The sequence below is a fragment of the Echinops telfairi genome, unplaced genomic scaffold (assembly GCF_000313985.2).
Source record: "Echinops telfairi isolate 266 unplaced genomic scaffold, ASM31398v2 ScPeMD7_2;HRSCAF=8, whole genome shotgun sequence".
Lineage (NCBI taxonomy): Eukaryota > Metazoa > Chordata > Mammalia > Afrosoricida > Tenrecidae > Echinops > Echinops telfairi.
The window spans coordinates 61,955,189-61,968,098 of NW_022103898.1; the positions used below are offsets into that span (position 1 = coordinate 61,955,189).

General features: G+C 42.1%; 1 long non-coding RNA gene across 1 annotated transcript in view; it reads right to left on the reverse strand.

Moving 5' to 3' along the window:
- LOC123521875 overlaps window positions 1–12,018 on the reverse strand; it is a 74,062-nt gene extending 62,044 nt beyond the window's left edge. The window contains exon 1 of the long non-coding RNA XR_006680209.1: window positions 11,932–12,018. This is a non-coding gene — a long non-coding RNA (uncharacterized LOC123521875). The remainder of the gene's footprint in view (window positions 1–11,931) is intronic.
- Between the last annotated feature and the right edge of the window lie 892 nt (window positions 12,019–12,910).

Sequence of the window (12,910 nt, forward strand, 5' to 3'; positions counted from 1 at the left end):
ATGAGCTAGTTCAACAAATGGTGTAGTGCTAGACACACTCATTAGTCTACCCCAAGAAATCTGGAAGACAGCTACCTGGCCATAGTCGTGGCCATCTTTTTTTTTTTTTTTTTTTAAGTGATCCAGTAGAATGTGGAAACCATCAAATCCTATCTTTCATATTACCTGCAAGAAAATTTTGTTGGACAATTCAAAAACTCTTGCATCAATACATCAACAGTGAACTGCCAGAGATTCAAGTCAAATTCAGAAGCAGACATGTAATGAGGGATATCGTGACTGATCTCAGATAGAACTTGGTTGAAAGCAGAGGATACCAGAAAGATATTTACATGTGTTTCACTGACTATGTAAAAACATTAGACTGTGGATCATAACGAAGTGTGAATCACATTGCAAAGCATGGAAATTCCAGCACACTTCCTTGTGCTCATATAGAACCTGTCCATACACAATAAGACAGAATGGAACAGGGAGACGCTGTGTGAAAAGGTGTGTAGCTGGGTTATGTCCTTATACTATACTTATTCAATCTGTCTGCTGGCCAACTAATCCAAGAAGCTGGATTAGATGATTAAGAGGGAAGATTCGGAAATGGATGAAGATGTATTAACAACTCTTGATATGCAGATGACACAATCTTGCTTGGAATAAGTGAAAAGAACTTGAAGCCCATCCTGATGAAGACCCAGGCCTACAGCCTTCAGTATGGTTTACCCTTGACATAAAAAATCTAAACTCCTTACAACTGACCAATAAGAAACATCATGACAAATGAAGAAAAGATTAACATCACAGGTTGTTTTATTTGAATCCATAATCAATGCCCATGGAAGCAACAGTCAAGAAATCCTATGATATTGCATTGGGAAAATCTGTTGCAGAAGACCTCTTTCAAGTGTTAAAAGTATTCAAATGTGATTTTTTAAAAGTCACTTTGAGCACAAATGTGCGCCTGATTCAGACTACAGTCTTTTCCATCGCCTCATATGCATGCAAAAACTGGACAACGAATAAAGAAGATATGAGAACATCTGATACATTTGGATCATCCTGTTGATGAAGAATATTGAATATATCATGGACTTCCAGAAGGACAAACAAATCTGTGTTGGAAGGACAGCGAGAACGCTCCTAAGAAACAAGGATGACAAAACTTCATTCGTGTACTTTGGACATATTATCAGGAAGGAGCAGTCCTTGAAGAAAAACATCATCTTTGGTCAAAGAGAGGGTCAACCAGAAGTGATTGACACTTCCGTGAAATCGATAGATGCTGGGGCAGCGACAATGGCCTCCAACATGGCACAGATGGTGTGGATGGTGCAGGAGCACACTGGGGTTTGGAGCTGCCCAGTGTGCATCAAGTTGGCAGCACCTACCAGCACCAGTAATTTATTCCAGTAGCAAGTGAATGCCCCTCCTGATGGTTAATAAATAAGGAATCTCATGTCATGAAACTAGTAGGTAATAACTAACATTGACACTCAAGTCTTCATAACACTGAGCCCCTGATACTGGCCAATACGATAATCCCTCTTCCGTCTGATAGCCTTTCAAATATTTCTAAGTAGATGCTATGTTTAACCTAAGAAAACTAAAGGAGTTTTCTGTAGGTAAAACACCACTCGTTTTTCAACCAGCCCTCAGCTGAAAGTGTTTCAAATCTCCTAACCGTCTGGAACATTTGGCTCGGAGGAGGATTATAGTGGTGGCATGGCTGCAACCTCACTTCTGTGCATCCCAATCAGTTGTTAGCCAAAATGAAAATTATAATGGCCAAATCTGAGCAATACTTCTTAAGTTAAAAAATGAGACAGTAGTGTTCTTATATTGACAAATTGATTATGAACTTAATGTCCCTGTGAAATGAGTCAGTGAAGCTGGAACATTAATTATTTAAGCAGTTGGGACCACATCCCTCTGAGAGAAATGCATTACTCCGACCTCACACAGATCGTCTCAAAAACGACGTGGCTGTTGGCAATAGCACTAATTCATGAGCTTTTCTTCTTGCCTTTCTCTAATGGCCACCTGGGAAGTACTACTGGCTGCAGAGTAAGACTCCACCTCTTAATACTTGTCCTGTCCAGAGAGAGAAAATCTCCTCTTCGACTGAAATCCAATGGTCCCACATGCTTAACATTGGAGGCAGGGTCTTTGTAAAAAGAAGTCAATGGGAGATCAAGTCTTCAAACGAAATAACTGACATGGGCTATCAGAAATGAGAGGGCACCGCCAGCCTTGGATTTCGTGATAGTACAGAGCTAGCCTTCAGGACATGCTGTCTTCGAAAGCAGAAGGTTAGGGAAGAACGTGGATACTGCAGTGTTTGTGATGAAGTGTCTCTTATTCTGATGTAAGGGACAGCATAAGACACTTCCCAGGAGATCCTTATTCCTAAATTACCTTTGATGCTCATGGTACTTGAGCCTTGTAATTAAGATATTCTGAGATTTTCCCTACACCCAACTTCATTTCCCTTTTAACTTAATCAAAATTTCCTTATTTAGCTACAACCTCATCCAAAATGTTTTTGAGAAAAGTCTTTTTATCAGGGCTTCAAGCCATGTCTTCCCAGTTCAGCCATGGTTGACAAAGCAAAGCCAGTCAGACCCACATTTGTAAAGTGTGGGTGTACCAGAATGATCAAAGGAACAGGAATAATTATCAGTTAAGCTCCCTCTTAGAAAACAAGGGCAGTGTGTGTGTACCAACAAGCAGTCTTTTGACGGGTATAGTCAGAAACAACACTGTCTCACTCAAAGACGGCAGCCAACCAGGTCTCTAATAAAATGAATACCGGTACTTTTCTCCAAACGTTTTAGTTACACGCTGCCCCAAACGAGATGTAGACAATGAGGTCCAAGAAACCAAGTACTTCGTCATGCCTTCAACAAGACAGAGTCCGCCGTTGAGTTCTCCCACAGGAGCCCAGAGACAGGTGTTGAGTGGCTTAAATGTAGTTAAGGAGACTGACTACCTCGACGAAGTCTTGCTAAGTCACTGCCATTGACTGGATTCGGACTCCGTGATTCTGTGCTGTTGTTTTTAAGTGCCAGCAAGTTGGTTCCAACTCAGAAACCCTGTGGACAACATAGGGAAACACCACTCGGTCCGGCACCGTCCTCAAATGGTTGTTCTTTGAGCCCCTCTTGCAGTCAGTGTCACTCTCGCTCACCCAGGGCTGCCTCTTTCCACTGACCCTCTAGCAAGTATGACGTCCTTCATGTTGCTGTTGGGTGCCATCGAGTTGATTCCAAATCATATGACCCTACAGGTGACAGAGCAAACCATTGCCCGCCGTCCCCATAATTGTTCTTGTATTTGAGTCCGTCCGTGCAGCCACTCTGGCAACCCACCCCATCGAGGACCTTCCCCCTTTCACTCTCCTTCTACTCCCCCAAACAGGCTGTCCTTCTGCACATACTGGGCTCTCCTGACACGCCCGGAGTTCGTGAGACAAAGTCTCACCACGCTTGCCTTATTCAATGCCCATTCTTCCTGATAAAATGTCCCACTTTCACATGCATATGAGGCAAAAAATAAAATAAAAATATCATGGCTTGGGTCAGACACACCTTAGTTCTCAAAGTGATCTTGCTTTTCAGTGCTTTAAAAAGGCTGTGTGCAGTGGTAGATATGCTTCTCAGGGTTGCCTACACGGTAAATATTTGCAGGCGCAGAAAGCCTCGTATTTCTCCATGGAGGGAGTGGTGAGTTCCAACCATGAACCTTGTTGTTAACAGCCCACCATTTAAGAAAGGCCAAGTTAAGGAAGGGTATTTACAGGCTTTGGGGCAGAAGTAAAGTTAAGTAGTTCAAGGCTGGTCTTGCTAGCGAGGGACTAATTAGGATTAAGCCAAGTTCACGACGATGGTTTAGGGTAAGTGAAACAATGAGATGAAGGTTATAAAGTAAACCTTGATGGGCTTGACTGATGTACTGACATGTGACCTATTTTTTTATTTGATAGTTAATTCCAGGGTGGTTTTTTTTTTTTGGGTGATAGCTTCTTTGAACTTTTCCAAAGATTTAGCCCTTGAGGGTAATAATGCTAAATTTTAATTGACTCCTGTGATACTGGGGAAAAGCAATGTCCTACTTTTCATGTTCTGGGAAATGGTTTCTGGCAAACAACAACCTTTTGGACATGACTTAGGTAAGATTTGCTTTCCAATACAATATCTTCCAAACGTCCCATGCTTTACTTTGTAAATCAGTAAATGAATTGCTTGTTCCCACTGAACAATCAGAAACAAAATACTTGCAAACCAAATTTTGGTGAAGTTTCTCTCCTTGTTCCAAGTTCCCAAGCTTTGACCTACCCTTCTCTTGAGTCAACATACGATCCTGCTAATGGCCTGTCAGGGAGAATAGATGGGCCTTAAAAAAACCCATTCTGCCTTCCTACCCTCTGGAGCCATGCATTCATCCCACTTCCCCACACCAAAGTGTGGTTTAATTCTAACCTGGTTAAAAGATTGCACCTTTTCCCGGCCTCTCTGATGTCCCTGCAGACCTCAAAGTGGCCACGTTCTTCCTATTGTCCTAGGCCATTCGCTTCCTTTCCTTGCCATGACAATGATCTCTGCTCCTCCCCTCCCCACTTTCTTTCTGAATAAACCTCACCTATTAAAGCCAGAGGTCTTTTTTTTTCTCTATTTAACGCTTCCCTGTCTACATTGGCTGATAATTTGTTGTTAGTTTCTATTGTTTATCCACTGATGCAGACAGGGACCTAAGAATGCTGTAGAGTTGTTGCAACAGTATCTAGGGCTCTGAGCAAGTGAAGGTAAGAAAGAATTGATCTGGGTATCACCTACTAAGGGTGCAGCTAAAACAAGGAAGTCAATGAGTATATTCAGAGAAAGCCTATAGTGAGGATTAATATTCATTGGGTAATCATCTATCCATCGTTTTCTCTAGCCCACATGTGATAGAGCAGAGAGTTACTAATTTACAGAACAACATCCTGGAAAAAACATCAACATTATCCCAAATGGAAATGCCTTCCTCACCATCCTCCCATCCTCCCAACCTATCCCCAAGGCCAGTGGAGTCAGATTAAGGTCATCTTTCCTAGAAGCTTAAGTAGGTTGTTGTTGGGAGCAGACAGCGGGGTGGGTCGCAGTATGAACTGAGATCTTAACTAAACTTTGACCCCTGCAAGTCAGAAATCACTGCCATACAGCCATCAGTCCACAATCACTGGTTCTACATCCAAAGATTCAACCAACACAGAGGATCGACAATATGGATGGAGGCAGCAATTAAATGGCTAAAGCAATCCCTCAAAGGGTAAAATGGAGTGTACAGTACTATCTACATAACATGCGTTGTATTGGGTACTAGAAATAATCTGGAGATAAAATATACAGGAGGATTTTGTCGTTGGTATCAGCAAGTTGGCTTCAATTCATAACGACCCCATGCGCAACAGAATGAAGCACTGTTGGTCTTGCACCATCCTTACCATCTGTGTTATGCTGGAGTCCGCTGCTGCAGCCACTGTGTCAATCCATCTCTGTGACCGTCATCTTTTTTTTCTGACCCTCCATGTTAACAGCATGATGTTCTTTTCCAGGAACTGGTTTCTTCTGACAATGTGTCCAAAGGAGGTGGGACACAGTATCGACACTCTCACTTCTAAGGTGCATTCTAGTTGTACTTACTCCAAGACAAATTTATTTATTGTTCTGGGAGTTCATGGCATTTCCAATTTTCTTTGCCAACACCATAAATGTATCCATGCCTCTAGGCTCTTCCTTATTACTCACTGTCCAACCTTGATGTGCGTACAAGGCAATACAGGAGCCCTGGTGGCATCGTGGGATGTGAGTTGGGCTGTAGCCACTCCTCAGCACAAAGATGATGCCTTCTACTCCCATCAAAGAGTTACAGTCTCAGAAAGCCACATGGGCAGTTCTCTCCTGTCCTACAGAGTCACTAGGAGTCAGAATCAACTCAATGACCAGCTTTTTGAAATATTTCAGTTATTCCATTGTGGCAGCTCCACAATCCCGTGTCAGCTTGAGGAAGGGAGGAGTCTAGCCTGTCAATCAGGTCACGGCTCGAGGCACATTTGGAGGCACAACAGAGAGAAATCGCTCACTGGAGGTCAGCTACCTGCTCTCCCTGCGAGACATTCCTGCTGACAAGCCACATGGAGCTATGCTCATGGAGCCAGAGCCCGGGAGCTGGAGTTGCCATGTGGAGACCCACGCCAGCACTGAGATGTTTCCACCACCCCTGGATCCACAAGACTTTCCGCTCACTAGTCTATGATCTTCCTGCATTCGATATCATTGCATGTGTCTGGAAAGGAATTTATACACTGGTATCAGACATATGGGCTAATATAGGACTTATGGATTTGATCTGGACTGGGCTGGAATGTTGCTTTGATATACAATTACTCTTTTACATAAAACTCTTTCTTATACACATATGAGTGTCTATGAATTTGTTTCTCTAGTCAGCCCAGACTAACACATCCATTAATTTCTGGATCCCTTTTTTCACTAATGCATTCAGTGCTGAATGGGCATTTTCCTTTAGTATCATTGGTTCTTCGTTAAATGCTGCCTCTTGGAATAGTTGAATTTTGAAGAGTTCTTTTTAGCACAGAGACTCTATGTGTTCCCCCCCCCCCCCATAATCTCTTGATGCTTCTTGCATCATTCAATATTTTTATCATAGAACCCTTCAATATTTCAATATGGAAATTTAATTTTTTCTTCATTTCTTCCAGTTTAGTATAAGAGGAGGTACCCCACCCCCTCAAAAAACAAACAAACAGGAAAAAGCTATGCTGGGTGGAACTTATATAATACCCATTTTTCCCACTAGGCCAGCCTCAAGCAAGTCGCTCTGAGTTAGTGCACCCAGTGACATTGTGGGGGAATGTTCTCTCTGGTCACAGTGAATTTTTTCGTGAAAGCAGTTTTATTTGAACCTCATTTTTTGTGTGTGTGATGGCCAATTGAAGAGAACAGTGTGCAACTATGAAATTTTGTTTCCTGCTTAGGAAAAATGCCACAGAAATTGTTGTGATGTTGAGCACAGCTTACAAGGACAGCACTATGGGAAAAATGCAAGTGTATGAATGGTTGTCTCATTTCAAAAAAGGTAAATGTCGATTGATGACAAACCTCATTCTGGATGTCCATCAACGGATGAAATGTCTACTTCCCTAACAGACAAAAAGTACACTCGTAGTGCATTTGGAGTTCATTTCACCAGGTCAGACCGTTCATCAAGTTTTCTATTTAGAGGTTCTGAAAAGATTGCATAACAGTGTGCATGCAACAAAAAAGGCCTGCTTTGTGGCAGACGGGAGACTAGTTTTGCCACCACGACAATACACCTGCTCACACATCCATCTCAATGTGCCAGTTTTTGGCAAAAAATAGCATGCCTCTCTTGTCCCACGCAACTTACTCACCCGACCTTGCTTCATGCAACGTCTTTTTGTTTATGTGAATGCAGAGGGACATGAAAGGACAGCGATTTGATGAGTTAGAAGAGATGAAGAAAAAAATGAGGAGGCGGTGTCAGACATCCAAACAGATGAGTTTGAAAAGGTTTCCAAGAATGGAATCACAGATTTGACAAATGTATTAAGTGTAAAGGAGAGTACTTTGAAAGTGATAAGGTTTTGTAAATAAATAAATACGTAACATTTAAAAAATTTTCCCTTTGAGGGGTACCCCCTCGTATGCTTTTTTTTTCCTTTCTAATTTCTAACTCCAGGTATTTTCACCTTGCGTTATAATATTTTACCATCTTCAGCTACTCTTTGAAATTTCTATTTATCCCTTTTATCATTTCATTTTAACAGTTTATTGTCATAATTCTCATCCCATACATTTCAATGATTGAAACATATTTCCAAAATCAGTTTTAGAACCTTTTCTTCATTCTTGTAATCATTATTCTTAGCTCCTCATTTCCCCCAGCCTTCCTAACCCTATAGAAACTGTGCTTATCGCCTTAACCCTACAAACCTATTAACCCAGTTACTGCCTCTATAAATACCTATCCTGGATTTCATATGTAGGAAAACATAAAACCACCTCCCCCAACAATATTTAGCCCCCCAAATTACACAAAGACTTCTATTTGATCATTTCTTCTATTTTCTTGAGCTTCTCTACAATCAGGAACAAGTTTCTGAGACCCTGCTATTTGCTTTGGTTTTTTCTTGCCTTTTTTTTTTTAACTGACTTTTTGTTTTATTTGTGCATGATGCCAGCCCATCAGGTCTTCTGTCATTAGTGTGCTATGTGTCAAATCTGTCTGGAGATGGTACTAGGACTTGTTTTCATTTTCTTCAACTTCAACCTGAACTTACACGTGAGCAATCTGCATTTGGACTCTGATCTCATTTTGGCTGGCTGCTAATATTACATTTTTACAGTCTGTTCCCGAAGATGTAGCGTCCATTTGAGTCCTGTGGATAACGTCTGGTCAAGTCAATGTGCACTCGCTCCACGCTCCACGCTCCCTGCTCTCCGGTTCATCCCCACTCACAGAACTGCCCCTTTGGGTTTCGGAGACTTTAAGCCTTTGTGGAAACAAGCAGCCTCATCCTTGTTCCTCAGAGCTGCTACTGGAGTCAGACTACTGACCTGTGCTCAGTGCCTGGCCTGTGACCTCAACAGTCACCCTTTCTGTTGTTAAAAAAAAAAAAAAAGGTATTTGAAATGGAGAAGTTGTTGGCCTCGCAATATCCTAGCGTAAGATCTCCAGCTTCATTTCTATCTCAAAGGCCACAGTTTCCAGCGACCGTCTCTTAACAATTTTTCATTCTACCAATGCATCGACTGCATGTTTAATCTATGTCAGGCTGAAGAAGTTGGTAGAATTCTTTACTTCTTCGTCATTAGCTTTAGTGGTTGGTGTGTGAATTCCTTGTTGGCGTATGTATATTATCCTACCACATTGTACGGAGAATGCAATACCAGGGAGCTCCCTGCTCCTGCTGTTCTGATGGGATCTGCACCACCTCCCACAGCGCCTGCCTCCACTCAGCCTTCTTCTTTTTTTTTAGTAAAAGACCATTTTATTGGGGGCTCTTAGAACTCTTATCACAATCCATACATCAATTGTATCAAGCATATCTGTACATATGTTGCCATCATTCTTTTCTAGACTTTCTATTTTCATTTACTTTCTATTGACCCCTTGCTATCAGCTCCTCTTTTTCCCTTGCTCCCCCCACCCCCACCCTAGCCTTCTTAAGCTTGTAACAGAGATGTGAGTTCACTAACTGCTGTCTAGCAAAGGCACACAAAGGATGACCGTGTGAATTCTCAACATTTGGGGGCTCGGGCAAAGAGAAAATCATCTCCCTGGTTCACGATGGGAGGCTTTGTGTGACATGTCTTTGACAGTGACTTTGAAAGACTGGATACGTCTACTCGATATGAACAAGTACTGATATTTAACCAGGCACATTTCCCAATCTCAACACCAATTTTTCTTTCCCTGCTTTTATCTCATTAATGTATGACATCTCTGATGCCCTGAAATCTAGAACTCTTCAAAGTAGTAATGCTTTAACATCATTGACTTTCACAAAATGCGTGCTTCTCCAAATATCAAACACTATCCATTTCGCCATAGCCTTAAGTGAGTCTTGTTTGAATTTCTGGTTGTTTCCAGATGTTATTGGACATCTAAGCATTAACTAAATCCCCCTACCCCCCTGCCAGATGTGTGACCCTTGTGAGACAACAGTCATCAACCTCAATAATTGTGATCCTGAGAGCAGAGAGGGAAAACCCTTTGTAAAAGTGACTGTGGGCGAGAGACTAGCTCATGATACACAAGTTATATTTTGTATGTTCCAGACAGTTCGAATATAGAAATATCGCATCATTTCCAATCACCTTTTCAGCAGAATGCATTAATCATTAAAAAGCACCTCATCATCTTCAATGCTGTCCAGACATACCAGCTAAAGAAGATCATACGCTTGGATTTCTGCTCTGAGATGGAACGAATCTCAGTAATTGCTCCACTTCAAAGAGAAAACACATCTTTTAATCATGCTGGAAACTGGTATGTTTGGTGAAGAAGAATCTTTCAAGAAAGCAGTCCATTAACACATGAATCAATGAAATAGAGAATTCAGGTAAAGCTGTACTTTCTGAAATAGACATTGATTCCAGGGGTGATTTCTTCCCATTTGGAATTCTGAAAATTGAAACTACTAAGCCACTCACTGCCATCTAGCTGACTGAAAGTCAGAATGATGCTATAGGACAGAGTAGAAGAGTTCCCCAGGATTTTCAAGACTGGGAGCAGACAGACAGCCCCATTTTTCTCCCACTAAGGAGCTGATGAACTGGAATTTCTGACCTTGAGATTAGTAACCCAACACCTAATCCACTGTTCCACCAGGGCTCCTACTAAGTCGACAAGGTGATTAATAAAATAATTTCATAAAGAAAAATCCCAGCCTTGATCTAGTCTTAGAATGCTAAGTACTTGAGAAATTAAAGCATAGATTTTGAGGGCTATGCCATTTGGGGGTCATTTATCATTTGTCAGGAGCCCTGGTAAAGGACTCAGCTGTTAACTGGAAGGTCAGTGGTTCCAACCCTGCTGAGTGCGAGAAAGCTGTGCCTGTGTGAATATGGGCAGCCATGGAAGCCCTGCGGTGCCGTTCGACTCTGCCCTGCGGGGTCATTAAGAGTTGCAATCAACTTGATGGAAGTGGGTCTTAAGAGAGTGTCCTTTTTACTGAATTAATAGTGTCCCATTGCTGTCATTATCATCACCATCATCATCAGTGCTAATATTTGAGGACCAAATATTTGTGCTTAATACATCCTTGTATTGTCTCATTTAATCTTTCCCAATGGTATGCGGGTTTGTGAAAAAGAGGAAGATGCTCCAGGAGACCTATTGGCACCGTGGCTACAATGAGGGGCTCAAACGCAGCAACACTTGTGAGGATGGCACAGGACCGAGCAGTGCTTCCTTCTGCTGTGTGCAGGGTCACTATGACTCAGTGGCACTGCACTCCAGCAACATACCTAATACCAGCCTCATAGCATAGACCAGCTACCTGAAGCTTGGAGTTAGTAGCTTGCCCAAGAACACATAGCTTACAAGAGAGGGAGCTGGGTTCAAGTCCAGACTGCTAGGCTTCAAAATTCTTATGCCGTGCCTCTCTTCCCTGGACCACTCATCCTGAGAAGCTGAGTTCACCCTAATAAACTACATGAGGCAACATAACTCTACACCTGTTTCCGTTTTCTGACATCCTAGGCATGCTTCTGAACCTTTTCTTATGCCCTCCAATGTGTAAATCTTGCACTTTTAGGAAACTCTCTCTGTCACTGGTTTGCATCCAGAGAAATGAAAATTCTAAATAAAGACTACAGATGGATTTGTACACCTTTAAGTGTGACCAATGCCATTTGCTGTCCTCATGTCCTCTACCTATTCCTAACCTGGTGTTCTTTTCCTTTCTGAAATAGCTGCTGCTGCTTCTTTCACAGAACAATGACTTCTCTTATTTTTTCCCTCTCGTGGTTTTTAGAATAATTCTGATAAATTCCATTATTAATCAGAAATTTAATTCACTTCTTAATTTAATCTAACTTGACTTTTTAAAACACGAATAGAAATAATTGCCTAAATTCCAGAAAAGAACCGTTTTTTCAGTGCAGTCCACACTCAACACAGTTGTTATCAATGTGCTCATTGTATGAGAGAATGTGGTAAGCAACTGATCATTTTCCTTCCTGCTGATTCTCCCTCTCGTCACTTTAATTGTACAACTCCTGCCCACTAATTTTATAAGGCAGGAATTCCCAATAAGAGATGCCTTTGCCACTCATTTCTTACCACAAAAATATGCATAGAATTGGTGTGCATAACACTGCTTCACCTCCTTAAAACATATGTACTTACAGTTTACTATCTTCTCTTTCCCCTTGATCATCAACGAGACAGGCTGCGCTGGAGTCGGCTCGGCGGCAGTGGGTTCAGAGTGAGTGAGCCCCTAGAAATTGGAAGAAAAACAAGATAAAAGGAACATAATCCTCTAATCAACCTCATGAACTACCTCTGAGAGGTTTCGTGAAAGAAAACAAGTTATCTTGTTTGAACTATTGTGTTTTGGGGTCTGTCACCTATAGCCTAAGTAATTTTTAATTTGTCACTAGAAATACAAAAGTGCTGTTAAAATAAAAATCTGAAATACAATGGGGCTTGAAAAATGTCACGGTAAAACAAAAAGATGGTGGAACTTTTCCAGGAATTTTTAGAGCTCCTGATTTATGTGGCCATGACTTGGTAGCAGGCAACTGAAAGAGAGGAAACAATGCAGGATAGAATACTAGAAATGCTTGTTATCCTTTGGCTACACTTTAGGCGACATGGCCAGTAGCAACAACATGGAAGGTGGACTTGTAGCAATGGGCAAAGTGGTTAGAAAGAGCAGTGATTATGGCACGCCAATTCTTGAGGCAATAGGGTGACCCCAATCTGGGCCTGATGCCCCCCCTCCCTAGAAGAAGGAGCTACAGAGGTCATCACTGAAGCTACAGACTGGGAAGAAGGGCCAGTCCATCCTGCCAACATGAGATCAAACTAAGACAGAGAGCGAGTGAGGGACTAGACCCGACTCTGGCACACCAAGTCCTGAGGATGACATCCATGCTTGGAGCAACTAAGGCACAGAGAGGACTGTAGGGCCAACAACAGCTTGAGACATGATGTAGCATAGCACTACAAGAGGACAATATTGGGGACACAGTACAAGGGGGAGCCTGAAAATAACTTCAGACTTGGACAGACAGTCCCTGGAGCCCTGCCAGACCAGTGGGGAGATCGTCAAAAAGGTCAGTGGACTGACCAGAAACTAGTATAGGGTCTTGGGGGAGGAGGT